This window comes from Heterodontus francisci, chromosome 11 (assembly GCF_036365525.1).
Source record: "Heterodontus francisci isolate sHetFra1 chromosome 11, sHetFra1.hap1, whole genome shotgun sequence".
NCBI lineage: Eukaryota > Metazoa > Chordata > Chondrichthyes > Heterodontiformes > Heterodontidae > Heterodontus > Heterodontus francisci.
Genome location: NC_090381.1, coordinates 20153821 through 20166839, shown reverse-complemented (window position 1 = coordinate 20166839; position 13019 = coordinate 20153821).

Genomic DNA, 13019 nt, shown 5'->3' with positions numbered 1-13019 from the left:
CAGGTGTGAGTTTATTTATATTGGATCAGGTGTGAGTTTATTGGTATTAGTTCAGGTGTGAGTTTATTATTGGTCCAGGTGTGAGTTTATTTATATTGGATCAGGTGTGAGTTTATTATTGGTCCAGGTGTGAGTTTATTTATATTGGATCAGGTGTGAGTTTATTATTGGTCCAGGTGTGAGTTTATTTATATTGGATCAGGTGTGAGTTTATTATTGGTCCAGGTGTGAGTTTATTTATATTGGATCAGGTGTGAGTTTATTGGTATTAGTTCAGGTGTGAGTTTATTATTGGTCCAGGTGTGAGTTTATTTATATTGGATCAGGTGTGAGTTTATTATTGGTCCAGGTGTGAGTTTATTTATATTGGATCAGGTGTGAGTTTATTATTGGTCCAGGTGTGAGTTTATTTATATTGGATCAGGTGTGCGTTTATTGGTATTAGTTCAGGTGTGAGTTTATTATTGGTCCAGGTGTGAGTTTATTTATATTGGATCAGGTGTGAGTTTATTATTGGTCCAGGTGTGAGTTTATTTATATTGGATCAGGTGTGAGTTTATTATTGGTCCAGGTGTGAGTTTATTTATATTGGATCAGGTGTGAGTTTATTATTAGTCCAGGTGTGAGTTTATTTATATTGGATCAGGTGTGAGTTTATTATTAGTCCAGGTGTGAGTTTATTTATATTGGATCAGGTGTGAGTTTATTATTGGTCCAGGTGTGAGTTTATTTATATTGGATCAGGTGTGAGTTTATTATTAGTCCAGGTGTGAGTTTATTTATATTGGATCAGGTGTGAGTTTATTATTGGTCCAGGTGTGAGTTTATTTATAATGGATCAGGTGTGAGTTTATTATTGGTCCAGGTGTGAGTTTATTTATAATGGATCAGGTGTGAGTTTATTATTGGATCAGGTGTGAGTTTATTTATAATGGATCAGGTGTGAGTTTATTATTGGTCCAGGTGTGAGTTTATCTATATTGGATCAGGTGTGAGTTTCTTATTGGTCCAGGTGTGAGTTTATTTATATTGGATCAGGTGTGAGTTTATTGGTATTAGTTCAGGTGTGAGTTTATTTATATTGGATCAGGTGTGAGTTTATTATTGGTCCAGGTGTGAGTTTATTTATATTGGATCAGGTGTGAGTTTATTATTGGTCCAGGTGTGAGTTTATTTATATTGGATCAGGTGTGAGTTTATTATTGGTCCAGGTGTGAGTTTATTTATATTGGATCAGGTGTGAGTTTATTGGTATTAGTTCAGGTGTGAGTTTATTATTGGTCCAGGTGTGAGTTTATTTATATTGGATCAGGTGTGAGTTTATTATTGGTCCAGGTGTGAGTTTATTTATATTGGATCAGGTGTGAGTTTATTGGGATTAGTTCAGGTGTGAGTTTATTATTGGTCCAGGTGTGAGTTTATTTATATTGGATCAGGTGTGAGTTTATTATTGGTCCAGGTGTGAGTTTATTTATATTGGATCAGGTGTGAGTTTATTATTGGTCCAGGTGTGAGTTTATTTATATTGGATCAGGTGTGCGTTTATTGGTATTAGTTCAGGTGTGAGTTTATTATTGGTCCAGGTGTGAGTTTATTTATATTGGATCAGGTGTGAGTTTATTATTGGTCCAGGTGTGAGTTTATTTATATTGGATCAGGTGTGAGTTTATTATTGGATCAGGTGTGAGTTTATTTATAATGGATCAGGTGTGAGTTTATTATTGGTCCAGGTGTGAGTTTATTTATATTGGATCAGGTGTGAGTTTCTTATTGGTCCAGGTGTGAGTTTATTTATATTGGATCAGGTGTGAGTTTATTGGTATTAGTTCAGGTGTGAGTTTATTTATATTGGATCAGGTGTGAGTTTATTATAGGTCCAGGTGTGAGTTTATTTATATTGGATCAGGTGTGAGTTTATTATTGGTCCAGGTGTGAGTTTATTTATATTGGATCAGGTGTGAGTTTATTGGTATTAGTTCAGGTGTGAGTTTATTATTGGTCCAGGTGTGAGTTTATTTATATTGGATCAGGTGTGAGTTTATTATTGGTCCAGGTGTGAGTTTATTTATATTGGATCAGGTGTGAGTTTATTATTGGTCCAGGTGTGAGTTTATTTATATTGGATCAGGTGTGAGTTTATTATTGGTCCAGGTGTGAGTTTATTTATATTGGATCAGGTGTGAGTTTATTGGTATTAGTTCAGGTGTGAGTTTATTATTGGTCCAGGTGTGAGTTTATTTATATTGGATCAGGTGTGAGTTTATTATTGGTCCAGGTGTGAGTTTATTTATATTGGATCAGGTGTGAGTTTATTGGTATTAGTTCAGGTGTGAGTTTATTATTGGTCCAGGTGTGAGTTTATTTATATTGGATCAGGTGTGAGTTTATTATTGGTCCAGGTGTGAGTTTATTTATATTGGATCAGGTGTGAGTTTATTGGTATTAGTTCAGGTGTGAGTTTATTATTGGTCCAGGTGTGAGTTTATTTATATTGGATCAGATGTGAGTTTATTATTGGTCCAGGTGTGAGTTTATTTATATTGGATCAGGTGTGAGTTTATTATTGGTCCAGGTGTGAGTTTATTTATATTGGATCAGGTGTGAGTTTATTGGTATTAGTTCAGGTGTGAGTTTATTATTGGTCCAGGTGTGAGTTTATTTATATTGGATCAGGTGTGCGTTTATTGGTATTAGTTCAGGTGTGAGTTTATTATTGGTCCAGGTGTGAGTTTATTTATATTGGATCAGGTGTGAGTTTATTATTGGTCCAGGTGTGAGTTTATTTATATTGGATCAGGTGTGAGTTTATTATTGGTCCAGGTGTGAGTTTATTTATAATGGATCAGGTGTGAGTTTATTATTGGTCCAGGTGTGAGTTTATTTATAATGGATCAGGTGTGAGTTTATTATTGGATCAGGTGTGAGTTTATTTATAATGGATCAGGTGTGAGTTTATTATTGGTCCAGGTGTGAGTTTATTTATATTGGATCAGGTGTGAGTTTCTTATTGGTCCAGGTGTGAGTTTATTTATATTGGATCAGGTGTGAGTTTATTGGTATTAGTTCAGGTGTGAGTTTATTTATATTGGATCAGGTGTGAGTTTATTATAGGTCCAGGTGTGAGTTTATTTATATTGGATCAGGTGTGAGTTTATTATTGGTCCAGGTGTGAGTTTATTTATATTGGATCAGGTGTGAGTTTATTGGTATTAGTTCAGGTGTGAGTTTATTATTGGTCCAGGTGTGAGTTTATTTATATTGGATCAGGTGTGAGTTTATTATTGGTCCAGGTGTGAGTTTATTTATATTGGATCAGGTGTGAGTTTATTGGTATTAGTTCAGGTGTGAGTTTATTATTGGTCCAGGTGTGAGTTTATTTATATTGGATCAGGTGTGAGTTTATTATTGTTCCAGGTGTGAGTTTATTTATATTGGATCAGGTGTGAGTTTATTATTGGTCCAGGTGTGAGTTTATTTATATTGGATCAGGTGTGAGTTTATTATTGGTCCAGGTGTGAGTTTATTTATATTGGATCAGGTGTGAGTTTATTGGTATTAGTTCAGGTGTGAGTTTATTATTGGTCCAGGTGTGAGTTTATTTATATTGGATCAGGTGTGAGTTTATTATTGGTCCAGGTGTGAGTTTATTTATATTGGATCAGGTGTGAGTTTATTATTGGTCCAGGTGTGAGTTTATTTATATTGGATCAGGTGTGCGTTTATTGGTATTAGTTCAGGTGTGAGTTTATTATTGGTCCAGGTGTGAGTTTATTTATATTGGATCAGGTGTGAGTTTATTATTGGTCCAGGTGTGAGTTTATTTATATTGGATCAGGTGTGAGTTTATTATTGGTCCAGGTGTGAGTTTATTTATAATGGATCAGGTGTGAGTTTATTATTGGTCCAGGTGTGAGTTTATTTATAATGGATCAGGTGTGAGTTTATTATTGGATCAGGTGTGAGTTTATTTATAATGGATCAGGTGTGAGTTTATTTTTGGTCCAGGTGTGAGTTTATTTATATTGGATCAGGTGTGAGTTTCTTATTGGTCCAGGTGTGAGTTTATTTATATTGGATCAGGTGTGAGTTTATTGGTATTAGTTCAGGTGTGAGTTTATTTATATTGGATCAGGTGTGAGTTTATTATAGATCCAGGTGTGAGTTTATTTATATTGGATCAGGTGTGAGTTTATTATTGGTCCAGGTGTGAGTTTATTTATATTGGATCAGGTGTGAGTTTATTGGTATTAGTTCAGGTGTGAGTTTATTATTGGTCCAGGTGTGAGTTTATTTATATTGGATCAGGTGTGAGTTTATTATTGGTCCAGGTGTGAGTTTATTTATATTGGATCAGGTGTGAGTTTATTGGTATTAGTTCAGGTGTGAGTTTATTATTGGTCCAGGTGTGAGTTTATTTATATTGGATCAGGTGTGAGTTTATTATTGGTCCAGGTGTGAGTTTATTTATATTGGATCAGGTGTGAGTTTATTGGTATTAGTTCAGGTGTGAGTTTATTATTGGTCCAGGTGTGAGTTTATTTATATTGGATCAGGTGTGAGTTTATTGGTATTAGTTCAGGTGTGAGTTTATTATTGGTCCAGGTGTGAGTTTATTTATATTGGATCAGGTGTGAGTTTATTATTGGTCCAGGTGTGAGTTTATTTATATTGGATCAGGTGTGAGTTTATTATTGGTCCAGGTGTGAGTTTATTTATATTGGATCAGGTGTGAGTTTATTATTGGTCCAGGTGTGAGTTTATTTATATTGGATCAGGTGTGAGTTTATTGGTATTAGTTCAGGTGTGAGTTTATTATTGGTCCAGGTGTGAGTTTATTTATATTGGATCAGGTGTGAGTTTATTATTGGTCCAGGTGTGAGTTTATTTATATTGGATCAGGTGTGAGCTTATTGGTATTAGTTCAGGTGTGAGTTTATTATTGGTCCAGGTGTGAGTTTATTTATATTGGATCAGGTGTGAGTTTATTATTGGTCCAGGTGTGAGTTTATTTATATTGGATCAGGTGTGAGTTTATTATTGGTCCAGGTGTGAGTTTATTTATATTGGATCAGGTGTGCGTTTATTGGTATTAGTTCAGGTGTGAGTTTATTATTGGTCCAGGTGTGAGTTTATTTATATTGGATCAGGTGTGAGTTTATTATTGGTCCAGGTGTGAGTTTATTTATATTGGATCAGGTGTGAGTTTATTATTGGTCCAGGTGTGAGTTTATTTATAATGGATCAGGTGTGAGTTTATTATTGGTCCAGGTGTGAGTTTATTTATAATGGATCAGGTGTGAGTTTATTATTGGATCAGGTGTGAGTTTATTTATAATGGATCAGGTGTGAGTTTATTATTGGTCCAGGTGTGAGTTTATTTATATTGGATCAGGTGTGAGTTTCTTATTGGTCCAGGTGTGAGTTTATTTATATTGGATCAGGTGTGAGTTTATTGGTATTAGTTCAGGTGTGAGTTTATTTATATTGGATCAGGTGTGAGTTTATTATAGGTCCAGGTGTGAGTTTATTTATATTGGATCAGGTGTGAGTTTATTATTGGTCCAGGTGTGAGTTTATTTATATTGGATCAGGTGTGAGTTTATTGGTATTAGTTCAGGTGTGAGTTTATTATTGGTCCAGGTGTGAGTTTATTTATATTGGATCAGGTGTGAGTTTATTATTGGTCCAGGTGTGAGTTTATTTATATTGGATCAGGTGTGAGTTTATTATTGGTCCAGGTGTGAGTTTATTTATATTGGATCAGGTGTGAGTTTATTATTGGTCCAGGTGTGAGTTTATTTATATTGGATCAGGTGTGAGTTTATTGGTATTAGTTCAGGTGTGAGTTTATTATTGGTCCAGGTGTGAGTTTATTTATATTGGATCAGGTGTGAGTTTATTATTGGTCCAGGTGTGAGTTTATTTATATTGGATCAGGTGTGAGTTTATTGGTATTAGTTCAGGTGTGAGTTTATTATTGATCCAGGTGTGAGTTTATTTATATTGGATCAGGTGTGAGTTTATTATTGGTCCAGGTGTGAGTTTATTTATATTGGATCAGGTGTGAGTTTATTGGTATTAGTTCAGGTGTGAGTTTATTATTGGTCCAGGTGTGAGTTTATTTATATTGGATCAGATGTGAGTTTATTATTGGTCCAGGTGTGAGTTTATTTATATTGGATCAGGTGTGAGTTTATTATTGGTCCAGGTGTGAGTTTATTTATATTGGATCAGGTGTGAGTTTATTGGTATTAGTTCAGGTGTGAGTTTATTATTGGTCCAGGTGTGAGTTTATTTATATTGGATCAGGTGTGAGTTTATTGGTATTAGTTCAGGTGTGAGTTTATTATTGGTCCAGGTGTGAGTTTATTTATATTGGATCAGGTGTGAGTTTATTGGTATTAGTTCAGGTGTGAGTTTATTATTGGTCCAGGTGTGAGTTTATTTATATTGGATCAGGTGTGAGTTTATTATTGGACCAGGTGCGAGTTTATTTATATTGGATCAGGTGTGAGTTTATTATTGGTTCAGGTGTGAGTTTATTTATATTGGATCAGGTGTGAGTTTATTATTGGTCCAGGTGTGAGTTTATTTATATTGGATCAGGTGTGAGTTTATTATTGGTCCAGGTGTGAGTTTATTTATATTGGATCAGGTGTGAGTTTATTGGTATTAGTTCAGGTGTGAGTTTATTATTGGTCCAGGTGTGAGTTTATTTATATTGGATCAGGTGTGAGTTTATTATTGGTCCAGGTGTGAGTTTATTTATATTGGATCAGGTGTGAGTTTATTGGTATTAGTTCAGGTGTGAGTTTATTATTGGTCCAGGTGTGAGTTTATTTATATTGGATCAGGTGTGAGTTTATTATTGGTTCAGGTGTGAGTTTATTTATATTGGATCAGGTGTGAGTTTATTGGTATTAGTTCAGGTGTGAGTTTATTATTGGTCCAGGTGTGAGTTTATTTATATTGGATCAGGTGTGAGTTTATTGGTATTAGTTCAGGTGTGAGTTTATTATTGGTCCAGGTGTGAGTTTATTTATATTGGATCAGGTGTGAGTTTATTATTGGTTCAGGTGTGAGTTTATTTATATTGGATCAGGTGTGAGTTTATTGGTATTAGTTCAGGTGTGAGTTTATTATTGGTCCAGGTGTGAGTTTATTTATATTGGATCAGGTGTGAGTTTATTATTGGTCCAGGTGTGAGTTTATTTATATTGGATCAGGTGTGAGTTTATTGGTATTAGTTCAGGTGTGAGTTTATTATTGGTCCAGGTGTGAGTTTATTTATATTGGATCAGGTGTGAGTTTATTGGTATTAGTTCAGGTGTGAGTTTATTATTGGTCCAGGTGTGAGTTTATTTATATTGGATCAGGTGTGAGTTTATTATTGGTTCAGGTGTGAGTTTATTTATATTGGATCAGGTGTGAGTTTATTATTGGTCCAGGTGTGAGTTTATTTATATTGGATCAGGTGTGAGTTTATTATTGGTCCAGGTGTGAGTTTATTTATATTGGATCAGGTGTGAGTTTATTATTGGTCCAGGTGTGAGTTTATTTATATTGGATCAGGTGTGCGTTTATTGGTATTAGTTCAGGTGTGAGTTTATTATTGGTCCAGGTGTGAGTTTATTTATATTGGATCAGGTGTGAGTTTATTATTGGTCCAGGTGTGAGTTTATTTATATTGGATCAGGTGTGAGTTTATTATTGGTCCAGGTGTGAGTTTATTTATATTGGATCAGGTGTGAGTTTATTATTGGTCCAGGTGTGAGTTTATTTATATTGGATCAGGTGTGAGTTTATTATTGGTCCAGGTGTGAGTTTATTTATATTGGATCAGGTGTGAGTTTAGAATTAGTCCAGGTGTGAGTTTATTTATATTGGATCAGGTGTGAGTTTATTATTGGTCCAGGTGTGAGTTTATTTATATTGGATCAGGTGTGAGTTTATTATTGGTCCAGGTGTGAGTTTATTTATATTGGATCAGGTGTGAGTTTTTTGGTATTAGTTCAGGTGTGAGTTTATTATTGGTCCAGGTGTGAGTTTATTTATATTGGATCAGGTGTGAGTTTATTATTGGTCCAGGTGTGAGTTTATTTATATTGGATCAGGTGTGAGTTTATTATTGGTCCAGGTGTGAGTTTATTTATATTGGATCAGGTGTGAGTTTATTATTGGTCCAGGTGTGAGTTTATTTATAATGGATCAGGTGTGAGTTTATTATTGGATCAGGTGTGAGTTTATTTCTCATGGATCAGGTGTGAGTTTATTATTGGTCCAGGTGTGAGTTTATTTATAATGGATCAGGTGTGAGTTTATTATTGGTCCAGGTGTGAGTTTATTTATAATGGATCAGGTGTGAGTTTATTATTGGTCCAGGTGTGAGTTTATTTATATTGGATCAGGTGTGAGTTTATTATTGGATCAGGTGTGAGTTTATTTCTCATGGATCAGGTGTGAGTTTATTATTGGTCCAGGTGTGAGTTTATTTATAATGGATCAGGTGTGAGTTTATTATTGGTCCAGGTGTGAGTTTATTTATAATGGATCAGGTGTGAGTTTATTATTGGTCCAGGTGTGAGTTTATTTATAATGGATCAGGTGTGAGTTTATTATTGGTCCAGGTGTGAGTTTATTTATAATGGATCAGGTGTGAGTTTATTATTGGTCCAGGTGTGAGTTTATTTATATTGGATCAGGTGTGAGTTTATTATTGGATCAGGTGTGAGTTTATTTATATTGGATCAGGTGTGAGTTTATTATTGGTCCAGGTGTGAGTTTATTTATATTGGATCAGGTGTGAGTTTATTATTGGTCCAGGTGTGAGTTTATTTATATTGGATCAGGTGTGAGTTTATTGGTATTAGTTCAGGTGTGAGTTTATTATTGGTCCAGGTGTGATTTTATTTATATTGGATCAGGTGTGAGTTTATTATTGGTCCAGGTGTGAGTTTATTTATATTGGATCAGGTGTGAGTTTATTGGTATTAGTTCAGGTGTGAGTTTATTATTGGTCCAGGTGTGAGTTTATTTATATTGGATCAGATGTGAGTTTATTATTGGTCCAGGTGTGAGTTTATTTATATTGGATCAGGTGTGAGTTTATTATTGGTCCAGGTGTGAGTTTATTTATATTGGATCAGGTGTGAGTTTATTGGTATTAGTTCAGGTGTGAGTTTATTATTGGTCCAGGAGTGAGTTTATTTATATTGGATCAGGTGTGAGTTTATTATTGGTCCAGGTGTGAGTTTATTTATATTGGATCAGGTGTGCATTTATTGGTATTAGTTCAGGTGTGAGTTTATTATTGGTCCAGGTGTGAGTTTATTTATATGGGATCAGGTGTGAGTTTATTATTGGTCCAGGTGTGAGTTTATTTATATTGGATCAGGTGTGAGTTTATTATTGGTCCAGGTGTGAGTTTATTTATATTGGATCAGGTGTGAGTTTATTATTGGTCCAGGTGTGAGTTTATTTATATTGGATCAGGTGTGAGTTTATTGGTATTAGTTCAGGTGTGAGTTTATTATTGGTCCAGGAGTGAGTTTATTTATATTGGATCAGGTGTGAGTTTATTATTGGTCCAGGTGTGAGTTTATTTATATTGGATCAGGTGTGCATTTATTGGTATTAGTTCAGGTGTGAGTTTATTATTGGTCCAGGTGTGAGTTTATTTATATTGGATCAGGTGTGAGTTTATTATTGGTCCAGGTGTGAGTTTATTTATATTGGATCAGGTGTGAGTTTATTATTGGTCCAGGTGTGAGTTTATTTATATTGGATCAGGTGTGAGTTTATTATTGGTCCAGGTGTGAGTTTATTTATATTGGATCAGGTGTGAGTTTATTATTGGTCCAGGTGTGAGTTTATTTATATTGGATCAGGTGTGAGTTTATTATTGGTCCAGGTGTGAGTTTATTTATATTGGATCAGGTGTGAGTTTATTATTGGTCCAGGTGTGAGTTTATTTATATTGGATCAGGTGTGAGTTTATTATTGGTCCAGGTGTGAGTTTATTTATATTGGATCAGGTGTGAGTTTTTTGGTATTAGTTCAGGTGTGAGTTTATTATTGGTCCAGGTGTGAGTTTATTTGTATTGGATCAGGTGTGAGTTTATTATTGGTCCAGGTGTGAGTTTATTTATATTGGATCAGGTGTGAGTTTATTGGTATTAGTTCAGGTGTGAGTTTATTATTGGTCCAGGTGTGAGTTTATTTATATTGGATCAGGTGTGAGTTTATTATTGGTCCAGGTGTGAGTTTATTTATATTGGATCAGGTGTGAGTTTATTATTGGTCCAGGTGTGAGTTTATTTATAATGGATCAGGTGTGAGTTTATTATTGGTCCAGGTGTGAGTTTATTTATAATGGATCAGGTGTGAGTTTATTATTGGTCCAGGTGTGAGTTTATTTATAATGGATCAGGTGTGAGTTTATTATTGGATCAGGTGTGAGTTTATTTCTCATGGATCAGGTGTGAGTTTATTATTGGACCAGGTGTGAGTTTATTTATAATGGATCAGGTGTGAGTTTATTATTGGTCCAGGTGTGAGTTTATTTATAATGGATCAGGTGTGAGTTTATTATTGGTCCAGGTGTGAGTTTATTTATAATGGATCAGGTGTGAGTTTATTATTGGTCCAGGTGTGAGTTTATTTATATTGGATCAGGTGTGAGTTTATTATTGGACCAGATGTGAGTTTATTTATATTGGATCAGGTGTGAGTTTATTATTGGACCAGGTGTGAGTTTATTTATATTGGATCAGGTGTGAGTTTATTATTGGACCAGGTGTGAGTTTATTTATATTGGATCAGGTGTGAGTTTATTATTGGACCAGGTGTGAGTTTATTTATATTGGATCAGGTGTGAGTTTATTATTGGTGCAGGTGTGAGTTTATTTATATTGGATCAGGTGTGAGTTTATTATTGGACCAGGTGTGAGTTTATTTATAATGGATCAGGTGTGAGTTTATTATTGGTCCAGGTGTGAGTTTATTTTTTTGGATCAGGTGTGAGTTTATTATTGGACCAGGTGTGAGTTTATTTATATTGGATCAGGTGTGAGTTTATTTATATTGGATCAGGTGTGAGTTTATTATTGGTCCAGGTGTGAGTTTATTTATATTGGATCAGGTGTGAGTTTATTATTGGTCCAGGTGTGAGTTTATTTATATTGGATCAGGTGTGAGTTTATTTATATTGGATCAGGTGTGAGTTTATTATTGGTCCAGGTGTGAGTTTATTTATATTGGATCAGGTGTGAGTTTATTATTGGACCAGGTGTGAGTTTATTTATATTGGATCAGGTGTGAGTTTATTATTGGACCAGGTGTGAGTTTATTTATATTGGATCAGGTGTGAGTTTATTATTGGTGCAGGTGTGAGTTTATTTATATTGGATCAGGTGTGAGTTTATTATTGGACCAGGTGTGAGTTTATTTATAATGGATCAGGTGTGAGTTTATTATTGGTCCAGGTGTGAGTTTATTTTTTTGGATCAGGTGTGAGTTTATTATTGGACCAGGTGTGAGTTTATTTATATTGGATCAGGTGTGAGTTTATTTATATTGGATCAGGTGTGAGTTTATTATTGGACCAGGTGTGAGTTTATTTATAATGGATCAGGTGTGAGTTTATTATTGGTCCAGGTGTGAGTTTATTTTTTTGGATCAGGTGTGAGTTTATTATTGGTCCAGGTGTGAGTTTATTTATATTGGATCAGGTGTGAGTTTATTATTGGTCCAGGTATGCGTTTTCTAGAATTGGACCATGTGTGAGTTTATTTTTTGTGGCAGGTGTTGGTATATTAGTATTGTACCAGGTGTGAGTTTATTTATATTGGACCAGGTGTGTGTTTATTAATATTTGATCAGGTGTGAAATTATTAATATTGAATCAGGAGTGAGTTTATTAGTATTGGACCACGTGTGTGTTTATTAATATTGGACCAGGTGTGTGTTTATTAATATTGGACCAGGTGTGAGATTATTAATATTGGACCACGTGTGTGTTTATTAATATTGGACCAGGTGTGAGTTTATTAATATTGGACCAGGTGTGAGTTTATTAATATTGGATCAGTTGTGAGTTTATTAATATTGGATCAGGTGTGAAAGTATTTGTATTGGAACTGGTGTGAGATTATTAGTTTTGGACCAGGTGTGAGATAATTATTGGATCAGTTGTGAGTTTATTAATATTGGAACAGGTTTGAGTTTATTCATATTGGATCAGGTGTGAGTTTATTGGTATTGGATCAGGTGTGCGTTTATTATTGGTCCAGGTGTGAGTTTATTATTGGTCCAGGTCTGAGTCTATTTATATTGGATCAGGTGTGAGTTCATTATTGGTCCAGGTCTGAGTCTATTTATATTGGATCAGGTGTGAGTTCATTATTGGTCCAGGTGTGAGTTTATTTATATTGGATCAGGTGTGAGTTTATTATAGGTCCAGTTGTGAGTTTATTTATATTGGATCAGGTGTGAGTTTATTATTGGTCCAGGTGTGAGTTTATTTATATTGGATCAGGTGTGAGTTTATTGGTATTAGTTCAGGTGTGAGTTTATTATTGGTCCAGGTGTGAGTTTATTTATATTGGATCAGGTGTGAGTTTATTATTGGTCCAGGTGTGAGTTTATTTATATTGGATCAGGTGTGAGTTTATTGGTATTAGTTCAGGTGTGAGTTTATTATTAGTCCAGGTGTGAGTTTATTTATATTGGATCAGGTGTGAGTTTATTATTGGTCCAGGTGTGAGTTTATTTATAATGGATCAGGTGTGAGTTTATTATTGGTCCAGGTGTGAGTTTATTTATAATGGATCAGGTGTGAGTTTATTATTGGTCCAGGTGTGAGTTTATTTATAATGGATCAGGTGTGAGTTTATTATTGGTCCAGGTCTGAGTCTATTTATATTGGATCAGGTGTGAGTTCATTATTGGTCCAGGTCTGAGTCTATTTATATTGGATCAGGTGTGAGTTCATTATTGGTCCAGGTGTGAGTTTATTTATA